Consider the following 12,417-nt stretch of genomic DNA (forward strand, 5'->3'; position numbering starts at 1 on the left):
GGCTGTCATGTATGTATATTTTACACTTCAGTTTTCTGGGAAATGGTACTTCTCTGGCTTTTAAACTGTATACATAGACTTAACCTATTTTGCAGGGACTTGCAATAGGTTTTAAATGACAATTAATTATTGAGGGAAAACGTTTTTTTGCTGGCATGTAAAAACGTTTTTTTCTCTGAGGTACTGGGTGAAAAAATGTTTTGGGCACTTTTTTTCCACTTGGCAATAGTTTTGATTTAAATTAGAGCAGTTCACTGATCCCTCTCACTGTTATGTGTGTGGGGGAGGGGCCATTTTGGTGCTTTCACTATGCATCAGAAAAACTCAGTCAGAGGTTCATTTTCTTCCTGCATGATCCGGTTCATCTCTACAGAGTTCAGGGATCTCAAGAGTCTTTTTTGAGGGAAGTAATCATTCACAGCAGAGCTGTGCTGAGGGTATTGACTGTGATATAAAAAACGTTTATTTGTGTATTTTTTTTCTGCTGCCTGGGTTAGTTATCATTTGCTGAGGGGAACAATCCTTTGCTAAAACTGTATATTCTGACAAAGATTGATGCTATAACTTAATTATTTTATCTGTTATAATATTTTCTGTGCTTCTTAAAGGCACAGTTTGTTTTCATATTATTTGTAAATTACTTTGAAAAGTATTTCCAAGTTGCTGTTTATTTGCTAGTGTGTTAAACATGTCTGATTCAGAGGAATATCTCTGTGCTATATGTGTTAATGCCAAAGTGGAGCCCAATAGAAATTTATGTACTAAATGTATTGATGCTACTTTAAAAAATAGTCAATCTGTACAAATTGAACAAATTTCACCAAACAACGAGGGGAGAGTTATGCCGACTAACTCGCCTCACGTGTCAGTACCTGCATCTCCCGCTCAGGAGGTGCGTGATATTGTAGCGCCGAGTGCATCTGGGCGGCCATTACAAATCACATTACAAGATATGGCTACTGTTATGACTGAAGTTTTGGCTAAACTACCAGAACTAAGAGGTAAACGTGATCACTCTGGGATGAGAACAGAGTGCGCTGATAATGCAAGGGCCATGTCTGATACTGCGTCACAGTTTGCAGAACGTGAAGACGGAGAGCTTCATTCTGTGGGTGACGGTTCTGATCCAAATAAACTGGACTCAGACATTTCAAATTTTAAATTTAAGCTTGAGAACCTCCGTGTGTTACTAGGGGAGGTATTAGCGGCTCTGAATGATTGTAACACAGTTGCAATCCCAGAAAAAATGTGTAGATTGGATAAATATTTTGCGGTACCGACGAGTACTGACGTTTTTCCTATACCTAAGAGACTTACTGACATTGTTACTAAGGAGTGGGATAGACCCGGTGTGCCTTTCTCACCCCCTCCTATATTCAGAAAAATGTTTCCAATAGACGCCGCCACACGGGACTTATGGCAAATGGTCCCTAAGGTGGAGGGAGCAGTTTCTACTTTAGCTAAGCGTACCACTATCCCAGTGGAGGATAGCTGTGCTTTTTCAGATCCAATGGATAAAAAATTAGAGGGTTACCTTAAGAAAATGTTTGTTCAACAAGGGTTTATATTGCAACCTCTTGCATGTATTGCGCCTGTCACGGCTGCAGCAGCATTTTGGTTTGAGTCTCTGGAAGAGACACTTCAATCATCCACACTAGATGACATCACACACAAACTTAAATTCCTTAAGTTAGCTAATTCATTTATTTCAGATGCCGTAGTACATTTAACTAAACTTGCGGCTAAAAATTCAGGATTCGCCATTCAGGCACGCAGAGCTCTGTGGCTAAAATCCTGGTCAGCTGATGTTACGTCTAAATCTAAATTGCTTAATATTCCTTTCAAAGGGCAGACCTTATTCGGGCCCGGCTTGAAAGAGATTATTGATGACATTACAGGAGGTAAAGGTCATGCCCTGCCTCAGGACAAGGCCAAAGCCAAGGCTAGACAGTCCAATTTTCGTTCCTTTCGTAATTTCAAAGCAGGAGCAGCATCAACTTCCTCTGCACCAAAACAGGAAGGAGCTGTTGCTCGCTACAGACAAGGCTGGAAACCTAACCAGTCCTGGAACAGGGGCAAACAGGCCAGAAAACCTGCTGCTGCCCCTAAGACAGCATGAATTGAGGGCCCCCGATCCGGGACCGGATCTAGTGGGGGGCAGACTTTCCCTCTTCGCCCAGGCTTGGGCAAGAGATGTTCAGGATCCCTGGGCGTTAGAGATCATATCTCAGGGATACCTTCTGGACTTCAAATCCTCTCCCCCAAGAGGGAGATTTCATCTGTCAAGGTTGTCAACAAACCTAACAAAGAAGGAAGCGTTTCTACGCTGCGTACAAGATCTTTTATTAATGGGAGTGATCCATCCAGTTCCGCGGTTGGAACAAGGACAAGGGTTTTACTCAAATCTGTTTGTAGTTCCCAAAAAAGAGGGAACCTTCAGGCCAATCTTGGATTTAAAGATCCTAAACAAATTCCTAAGAGTTCCATCGTTCAAGATGGAAACTATTCGAACAATTTTGCCCATGATCCAAGAGGGTCAGTACATGACCACAGTGGATTTAAAGGATGCTTACCTTCACATACCGATTCACAAAAGTCATTACCGGTATCTAAGGTTTGCCTTTTTAGACAGGCATTACCAGTTTGTAGCTCTTCCATTCGGACTGGCTACGGCTCCAAGAATCTTCACAAAGGTTCTGGGCACTCTTCTGGCGGTACTAAGACCGCAAGGAATTTCAGTAGCTCTGTACTTAGACGACATACTGATACAAGCTTCAAGCTTTCAAACTGCCAAATCTCATACAGAGATAGTACTGGCATTTCTAAGGTCGCATGGATGGAAAGTGAACGAAGAGAAAAGTTCTCTCTTTCCACTCACAAGAGTTCCCTTCCTGGGGACTCTGATAGATTCTGTAGAAATGAAGATTTACCTGACAGAGGACAGGTTAACAAAACTTCAAAATGCATGCCGTGTCCTTCATTCCATTCAAGAGACCAGAAATTCTCTTCTATGGTGGCTTTATCGGCCACATCTGTCCAGGGGAATGCCATTCAGCAGGCCAGACTGGTCAATTGTAACAACAGACGCCAGCCTACTAGGTTGGGGCGCTGTCTGGAATTCTCTGAAGGCTCAGGGACTATGGAATCAGGAGGAGAGTCTTCTTCCAATAAACATTCTGGAATTGAGAGCAGTCCTCAATGCTCTTCTGGCTTGGCCCCAGTTAGCAACTCGGGGGTTCATCAGGTTCCAGTCGGACAACATCACGACTGTAGCTTATATCAACCATCAGGGAGGGACAAGAAGCTCCCTAGCAATGATGGAAGTATCGAAGATAATTCGCTGGGCAGAGTCTCACTCTTGCCACCTGTCTGCAATCCACATCCCGGGAGTGGAGAACTGGGAGGCGGATTTCTTAAGTCGTCAGACTTTTCATCCGGGGGAGTGGGAACTTCATCCAGAGGTCTTTGCCCAAATACTTCCACGTTGGGGCAAACCAGAGATAGATCTCATGGCGTCTCGACAGAACGCCAAGCTTCCGCGCTACGGGTCCAGATCCAGGGATCCGGGAGCGGTCCTGATAGATGCCTTGACAGCACCATGGACCTTCAGGATGGCTTATGTGTTTCCACCTTTCCCGATGCTTCCTCGATTGATTGCCAGAATCAAACAGGAGAAAGCATCAGTGATTCTAATAGCGCCTGCATGGCCACGCAGGACTTGGTATACAGATCTGGTGGACATGTCATTCTGTCCACCTTGGTCGTTACCTCTGAAACAGGACCTTCTGATTCAGGGTCCTTTCAAACATCAAAATCTAACTTCTCTGAAGCTGACTGCTTGGAAATTGAACGCTTGATCTTATCAAAGCGTGGTTTTTCTGAGTCAGTTATTGATACCTTAATACAGGCTAGGAAGCCTGTCACCAGAAAGATTTACCATAAAATATGGCGTAAATACCTATATTGGTGCGAATCCAAAGGTTACTCTTGGAGTAAGGTTAGGATTCCTAGGATATTGTCTTTTCTACAAGAAGGTTTAGAAAAGGGGTTATCCGCTAGTTCCTTAAAGGGACAGATCTCAGCTCTGTCCATTCTGTTACACAAGCGTCTGTCAGAAGTTCCAGACGTTCAGGCTTTTTGTCAGGCTTTGGCCAGGATTAAACCTGTGTTTAAAGCTGTGGCTCCACCATGGAGTTTAAACCTTGTTCTTAACGTTTTACAGGGTGTTCCGTTTGAACCCCTTCATTCCATTGATATAAAGTTGTTATCTTGGAAAGTTCTATTTTTAATGGCTATTTCCTCGGCTCGAAGAGTCTCTGAGTTATCAGCCTTACATTGTGATTCTCCTTATTTGATTTTTCACTCGGATAAGGTAGTTCTGCGTACTAAGCCTGGGTTCTTACCTAAGGTAGTCACTAACAGGAATATCAATCAGGAGATTGTTGTTCCATCCTTGTGCCCAAATCCTTCTTCGAGGAAGGAACGTCTTTTGCACAATCTGGATGTAGTTCGTGCCCTTAAATTTTATTTACAGGCAACTAAAGATTTTCGACAAACGTCTTCCCTGTTTGTCGTTTACTCTGGTCAGAGGAGAGGTCAAAAAGCTTCTGCTACCTCTCTCTCTTTTTGGCTTCGTAGCACAATTCGTTTAGCTTATGAGACTGCTGGACAGCAGCCTCCTGAAAGAATTACAGCTCATTCCACTAGAGCTGTGGCTTCCACTTGGGCCTTTAAGAATGAGGCCTCTGTTGAACAGATTTGCAAGGCTGCAACTTGGTCTTCACTTCATACTTTTTCCAAATTTTACAAATTTGACACTTTTGCTTCCTCGGAGGCTATTTTTGGGAGAAAGGTTCTTCAGGCAGTGGTTCCTTCTGTATAAAGAGCCTGCCTATCCCTCCCGTCATCCGTGTACTTTTGCTTTGGTATTGATATCCCACAAGTAATGATGACCCGTGGACTGATCACACTTAACAGAAGAAAACATAATTTATGCTTACCTGATAAATTCCTTTCTTCTGTAGTGTGATCAGTCCACGGCCCGCCCTGTTTTTTAAGGCAGGTAAATATTTTTTAAATTATACTCCAGTCACCACTACACCCTTGGCTTCTCCTTTCTCGTTGGTCCTTGGTCGAATGACTGGAGGTGACGTAGAGGGGAGGAGCTATATAGCAACTCTGCTGGGTGAATCCTCTTGCACTTCCTGTAGGGGAGCAGTTAATATCCCACAAGTAATGATGACCCGTGGACTGATCACACTACAGAAGAAAGGAATTTATCAGGTAAGCATAAATTATGTTTTTCTGTTGAATAAGGAAATAACAGACAATTAAATTCACATTAAAAAAAAGCACAGCCTTTCTTCTTTTTTTAAAATATATAGTTAAAGAGGCATTTTTTTCATGAATCAGATAGAACATACAATTTTAAACAATTTTCCAATTTACTTCTATAATAAAATGTTCTTTATTTTCTTGTTATCCTTTGTTGAGAAGCAGGAAGGTAAGCTTAGGAGTATGCACGTGTCTGCAGCACTGTATGGAAGCAGTTTTGCAACATTGTTATACATTAGCAGTGTTGCAGAGATGTGCACGCTACCTTTCAGGATATCTCTTTAACAAATAATAACATGAGAACAAAGAAAATTTGATAATAGAAGTAAAATTTGAGGTCATGTCCCTTTAAAAATAATAGAAAACTTACATAGTCACATATGTTATTTTTCTTTCTTTTTTAATACATAGCTAACAGGAACAAATTTGATTAAATCACATTGAAAAAACACCAATATACTAAGTTACCTAACTTTCGGCTAGATTACGAGTTTTGCGTTATGAGGGGTGCGGTGCAAAGCTTGCACATTATTGTCACTGCTCACTTCCCTACAGCGCTGGTATTACAGGTTTTTCTAAACATGGTGTTATTACTCAAGAAGTGAGCGTAGAGCAAACTTGTGCTCCATACCACACTCCAATACCAGCGCTGCTTAAGTCAGCGGTGAGCTGGTTGTATGTGCTCGTGCACGATTTCCCCATAGACATCAATGGGGAGAGACGGCTGAAAAAAAGCCTAACACCTGCAAAAAAGCAGCATAAAGCTTCGTAACGCAGCCCCAATTGATTCCTATGGGGAAACAAAATGTATGTTTACACCTAACACCCTAACATGAACCCCGAGTCTAAACACCCCTAATCTTACACTTATTAACCCTTAATCTGCCGCCCCTGACATCGTCGACACCTACATTATACTTATTAACCCCTAATCTGCTGCTCCGGACATCACTGACACCTACATTATACTTATTAACCCCTAATCTGCCACCCCAACATCTCCGCCACTATAATAAACATATTAACCCCTAAACCGACGCAATCCCGCATTGCAAACACTAGTTAAATATTATTAACCCCTAATCTGCCGTTCCTAACATCGCCGCCACCCACTTTAATTTTTTAACCCCTAATCTGCTGCCCCCAACGTCACCGCCACTAAACTAAATTTATTAACCCCTAAACCTTAGTCTAACCCTAACCCTAACACCCCCTTACTTAAAGGGACATAATACTCATATGCTAAATCACTTGAAACTGATGCAGTATAACTGTAAAAAGCTGACAGGAAAATATCACCTGAGCATCTCTATGTAAAAAAGGAAGATATTTTACCTCACAATTTCCTCAGCTCAGCAGAGTAAGTTCTGTGTAAAAAGATATACTTCACCTGCTCCCAGCTGCAGGTAAAATGAAAAAAAAAAAGAAGAAATGAACAGCAGCCAATCAGCATCAGCAGTGCTGAGGTCATGAACTCTTACTCTGATCTCATGAGATTTGACTTAACTCTCATGAGATTTCATAGTAAGCTTCCTTTACCTGATTGGTGAAATAATATGAGAGTTCACGAGGCTCATCCTTTCAGCTGTCCCAGGACAGACACACTCAAATGCTGCTTAGAAATCCTTTACAATGGGAGGTGGCTACTGAGGAACTTTTGAGGTAAAATATCTTTCTTTTTTACATAAAGATGTTCAGGAGATATTTTCTAGTCAGCTTTTTACAGCTATGCTGCATCACTTTAAAGTGTTTAAACATTTGGGTATTATGGCCCTTTAAATATAAATAAAATAAATCTAAAGAAAACCTACTATTAATAACTAAATAAATCATTTTTAAAACGAAATACTTACCTGTAAAATAAACCCTAAGATAGCTACAATATAACTAATAGTTACATTGTAGCTAACTTAGGTTTTTTTTTATTTCATAGGCAAGTTTGTATTTATTTTAACTAGGTAGAATAGTTACTAAATAGTTATTAACTATTTACTAACTACCTAGTTAAAATAAATACAAATTTCCCTGTAAAATAAAACCTAACCTGTCTTACACTGCAATTAAATCAATTACCTAAATTAAATACAATTAAATAAATTAAATACAAATACCTAAATTACAAAAACAAACAAACATTAAATTACACAAACTAAAAAACAAATTACAAGATATTTAAACTAATTACACCTAATCCAATAGCCCTATCAAAATAAAAAAGCCCCCCCAAAATAAAAAAAACCCTAGCCTAAACTAAACTACCAATAGCCCTTAAAAGGGCCTTTTGCTGGGCATTGCCCCAAATAAATCAGCTCTTTTACCTGTAAAAAAATACAAACAACTCCCCCAACAGTAAAACCCATCACCCACACAACCAACCCCCCAAATAAAACCCTAACTAAAAAACCTAAGCTCCCATTGTCCTGAAAAGGGCATTTGGATGTGCATTGCTCTTAAAAGGGCATTTAGCTCTATTGCTGCCCAAACCCTAATCTAAAACCAACCCAATAAACCCTTAAAAAAACCTAAAACTAACCCCTGAAGATCCACTTACAGTTTTAAAGACCGGACATCTATACTAAACGAAGCCGGGAGAAGTCCTCAACAAAGTGGCAAGAAATCCTCAACGAATCCGGGAGAAGTCTTCATCCAAGCCAGGAGAAGTGGTCCTCCAGACGGGCAGAAGTCTTCATCCAGACAAATCTTCTATCTTCATCCATCCGGCGAGGAGCGGGTCCATCTTCAAGACATCTGGCACAGAGCATCCTCTTCTTCCGACAACTACCCGACAAATGAAGGTTCCTTTAAATGACGTCATCCAAGATGGTGTCCCTTAGATTCCAATTGGCTGATAGAATTCTATCAGTCAATCGGAATTAAGGTTGAAAAAATCCTATTGGCTGATGCAATCAGCCAATAGGATTGAGCTCGCATTCTATTGACTGTTTGGAACAACCAATAAAATGCGAGCTCAATCCTATTGGCTGATTGAATCAGCCAAAAGGATTTTTTCAACCTTTATTCTGATTGGCTGATAGAATTCTATCAGCCAATCGGAATCTAAGGGACGCCATCTTGGATGATGTCACTTAAAGGAACCTTCATTCGTTGGGTAGTCGTCGGAAGAAGAGGATGCTCCGCGCCGGATGTCTTGAAGATGGACCCGCTCCTCGCCGGATGGATGAAGATAGAAGATGCCGTCTGGATGAAGACTTCTGCCCGTCTGAAGGATCACTTCTCCTGGCTTGGATGAAGACTTCTCCCGGATTCATTGAGGACTTCTTGCTGGTTCGTTGAGGACTTCTCCTGGCTTTGCTTAGGATGGATGTCCGGTCTTCAAAACTGTAAATGGATCTTCAGGGGTTAGTGTTAGGTTTTTTAAGGGTTTATTGGGTGGGTTTTAGTTTTAGATTAGGGTTTGGGCAGCAGTAGAGCTAAATGCCCGTTTAAGGGCAATGCCCATCCAAATGCCCTTTTCAGGGCAATGGGGAGCTTAGGTTTTTTTAGTTAGAGTTGTATTTGGGGGGTTGGTTGTGTGATATACCTTTAAGGTATCTCCCTGCATGCACTTCTCTCCTTTAAAAGGGAGTCTCCTATTTCCATACCTTGCCTGATTATTGAGAATACAAGCAGCCTTTGGTTTGTAACCCTTTTGCCAAACTTCAGGTCCATTACTATTACCTTGAAACCTCAAGGGAACTGCATCAACTAACTTCAGTTTGACTTGTGGAGCTACTTTCCTTCCAGAGTGCTTTTCTATAAGTCCCATTTACCTGTGCATAACCGTTACTGGAAAATCCTTTGCAGCTCTCCCTCTGCAGCGCCTGTCAGTTTCCTTCACTGACCGCGATACCGCAGCTGCTCTCTGACTCCAGTTCTGCTAACCGGAAGTGAGTCACACATTCACCGCAAGCCCTCAATACAGCACCGGTGTTCCTCCGTGAATCCTCTCAGGTAAACCGCTCCTGTAACTTACTTTCTACTTGCTGCTTTCTAGGAATTGCCCTCTTACTCTGCATCTACTGTTCCAAGTTAAATCCTGATTACCTGTTATTCCTCAGCTCTGAGTAAGTTACGTTCATGAAATCAGACTCAGCTGGTCATATGTTTACTATCAACCTGAGACAGACTGTGTGTTTGAGACTGTAAATATTTTATTGGGTGAATGTGTGTGAAGGAATCCTCTTTATTTTCTGGAGTACATCTGTGACATTTTGTATAGTGAATACACATACAAGAACTTTGTTCATCTTACTTTTGTTTAGAGGTGATTTGTGTTACCTCATATCCACTCCTACTGGCAATTAATTGCTCACTGTTACTTTTTCTGTCCAAACAGAGACTGTGTTTGCAGAAATTGTTAGACAAAAGAGCTACATTTAAACCATTTTTGGTAATTGTACACTGGATTCATTACATAATAATCAGGCCACAACAGATCCTGTTAAGACTATTAAACATGGATCCCACAGTAAAAAATGAATTCAGTAATGTGTACCAGAAATTGGAATATTTAGCCCATGCCGTACAAGAAATTCAGACAGAGAATAAAGCTATAAAAGCTATGATAAAAGACTGTTTAACCCCTAAACAAGTGGATATACCAGAACCACAAGTACATACACCAACACCTTTCTCTGGGAAAAGATCTGAGTTCCGTGATTTCAAAAATGCTTGCAACTTGTTGTTCTCTCTGAAACCACGCACCTACCATTCAGATAGGATTAAAGTTTGCACCACTATTTCATACTTATTAGGAGAACCACGCACTTGGGCTAATAGATTTTTTGAGCAAAATAACCCCATTTTAGATTCGTCGAATGATTTCTTTGCAGCAATGACAAATCTCTATGAGGACTCAAACAGCCAACTACAAGCTGAGACAAAACTTCGGTCACTCAAACAAGGGAAAAGGACTGTAGAGGAATACACTACCGATTTCCAGATGTGGGCCTCTGACTCATTATGGAATGAGGTAAGCCTCCGTAACCAGTTCCGCCTAGGGTTGTCTGAATCCTTAAAAGATGAACTCTCTCGACTGGAACTCCCTGAAACACTTACTGGTTTAATCAAGCTAAGCACTACGTTGGATAGACGTCTGAGGGAGAGAAACGCTGAAAAAGGCATGTATGACCCCTCTATTAAGCGCATCTATTCCTCATCGTACACCCAAGACAGAAATTTACCTACCAGCACCCCAATGGAGATTGGGGCAATCAAAGGACCTCTGACTCAAGAGGAAAAAACAAGAAGAAGATTAGGAAATTTATGCCTGTACTGCACTCACAAGGAGCATACAGTCTCAACTTGCCCTCTCCTAGCAAAACAAAAGAAGGGTAAGCCCATGAATGTAACATCATTATGTAGTATATCTATTGCTACCCAGCTCACTGTTTCTCCACATCCAGAGTGACGCATTAATAGATTCCAGGGCTTCAGGAATATACATTGATGTTGCTTTTGTTAAGAAAAATAAAATTCCCATAGTGTGTAAACAGCAACCGGTTTTTGTGAAGTTAATAGATGGTACTCTGATACAGAAGGGCCCAATTACACACCATACTATTCCCTTACTCACAACAACTAAAGATGGTCACACAGAATATCTTACTTATGATATTATTCCTATTGATAGGCACACTGTTATCTTGGGATACAAGTGGTTAAAGACACATAATCCAAACATTAATTGGTTAAAAGATGAGATAAGTTTAACATCTGAATACTGCACTAATACATGTTATCCACACTGTTCCATATCTTCTATTGAGAATGGTGTACCAACGGCATATTCTGATCTGATAGACGTATTTGATATGAAAGAGGCTGAATCTTTGCCACCACATCGTGAATTTGATTGCCCCATAGAAATAATACCAGGATCTCAAATACCCTATGGCAAGATATATCCTCTGTCCCAGGATGAGCTCACTCATTTGCGTTCATACTTAGACGATAACCTTAAAAATGGTTTTATTTCACACTCCACATCACCCGCTGAAGCTGGAATATTTTTTGTTAAAAATAAAGATCTAAGTTTAAGACCCATAATAGATTACAGAGCCTTAAACGCGATTACAGTTAAAAACCGTTACCCTTTGCTTTTAATACCAGAATTACTGGAAAGACTCACCAATGCTACCATTTATACTAAATTAGACTTAAAGGGAGCGTACAATTTAATTTGGATCAAGGAAGGAGATGAATGGAAAACAGCATTTTGTACCCGTTATGGGTTATTTTAGTACAATGTTATGCCTTTTGGCTTAAGTAACGCACCAGCAACTTTCCAACACTTCATTAATGAGATATTCCGAGATTTAATGGACATATGTGTTGTGATTTATCTGGATGATATCCTTATTTATTCCACCAACTTACAAGACCACCAGAAACACGTACGCTGGGTTCTTACCCGCCTAAGACAACATAGATTATTCGCTAAACTGGAAAAATGTAATTTCCATGTCAAGCAAATTAAATTCCTTGGTTATATTCTATCACCTCATATGGTCCAAATGGATCCTGAAAAAATAAAGACTATCCAGGATTGGACCATACCACGTTCTGTTCGAGCACTGCAGAGGTTTCTGGGTTTCTCGAACTTCTATAGAAAGTTCATCAAAGACTTCTCTACTATTGTACGACCATTAACGCAACTTACAAAAAACCCCCATAAATACCATTGGAATGAAGAAGCTGAAAAGGCATTCAACAAACTTAAACACTGTTTCTCCACAGCTCCGGTACTGACTTTACCGGATTACCAATCCCAATTCATTGTAGAAGTTGATGCCTCCAACACCGGCATAGGAGCAGTGTTATCACAAAAAGGCAAAGATAACCAAGAAACACACCCTGTGGCATTTTACTCCAGAACTCTACTTCCAGCCGAATCCAACTACAGCATTGGTGATAAGGAACTTTTAGCAATTAAAAGTTCCTTAGAACATTGGAGGCATTTATTAGAAGGTGCAAAAGAACCTTTTCTCATTTTCACTGACCACAAAAATCTAGAATATTTAAAGAAAAGTAAGACTCTTTCAGCACGCCAAGTCAGGTGGTCTCTCTTTTTGGATCGTTTTA

The sequence above is a fragment of the Bombina bombina genome, chromosome 6, assembly GCF_027579735.1.
Source record: "Bombina bombina isolate aBomBom1 chromosome 6, aBomBom1.pri, whole genome shotgun sequence".
Taxonomy (NCBI): Eukaryota; Metazoa; Chordata; class Amphibia; order Anura; family Bombinatoridae; genus Bombina; species Bombina bombina.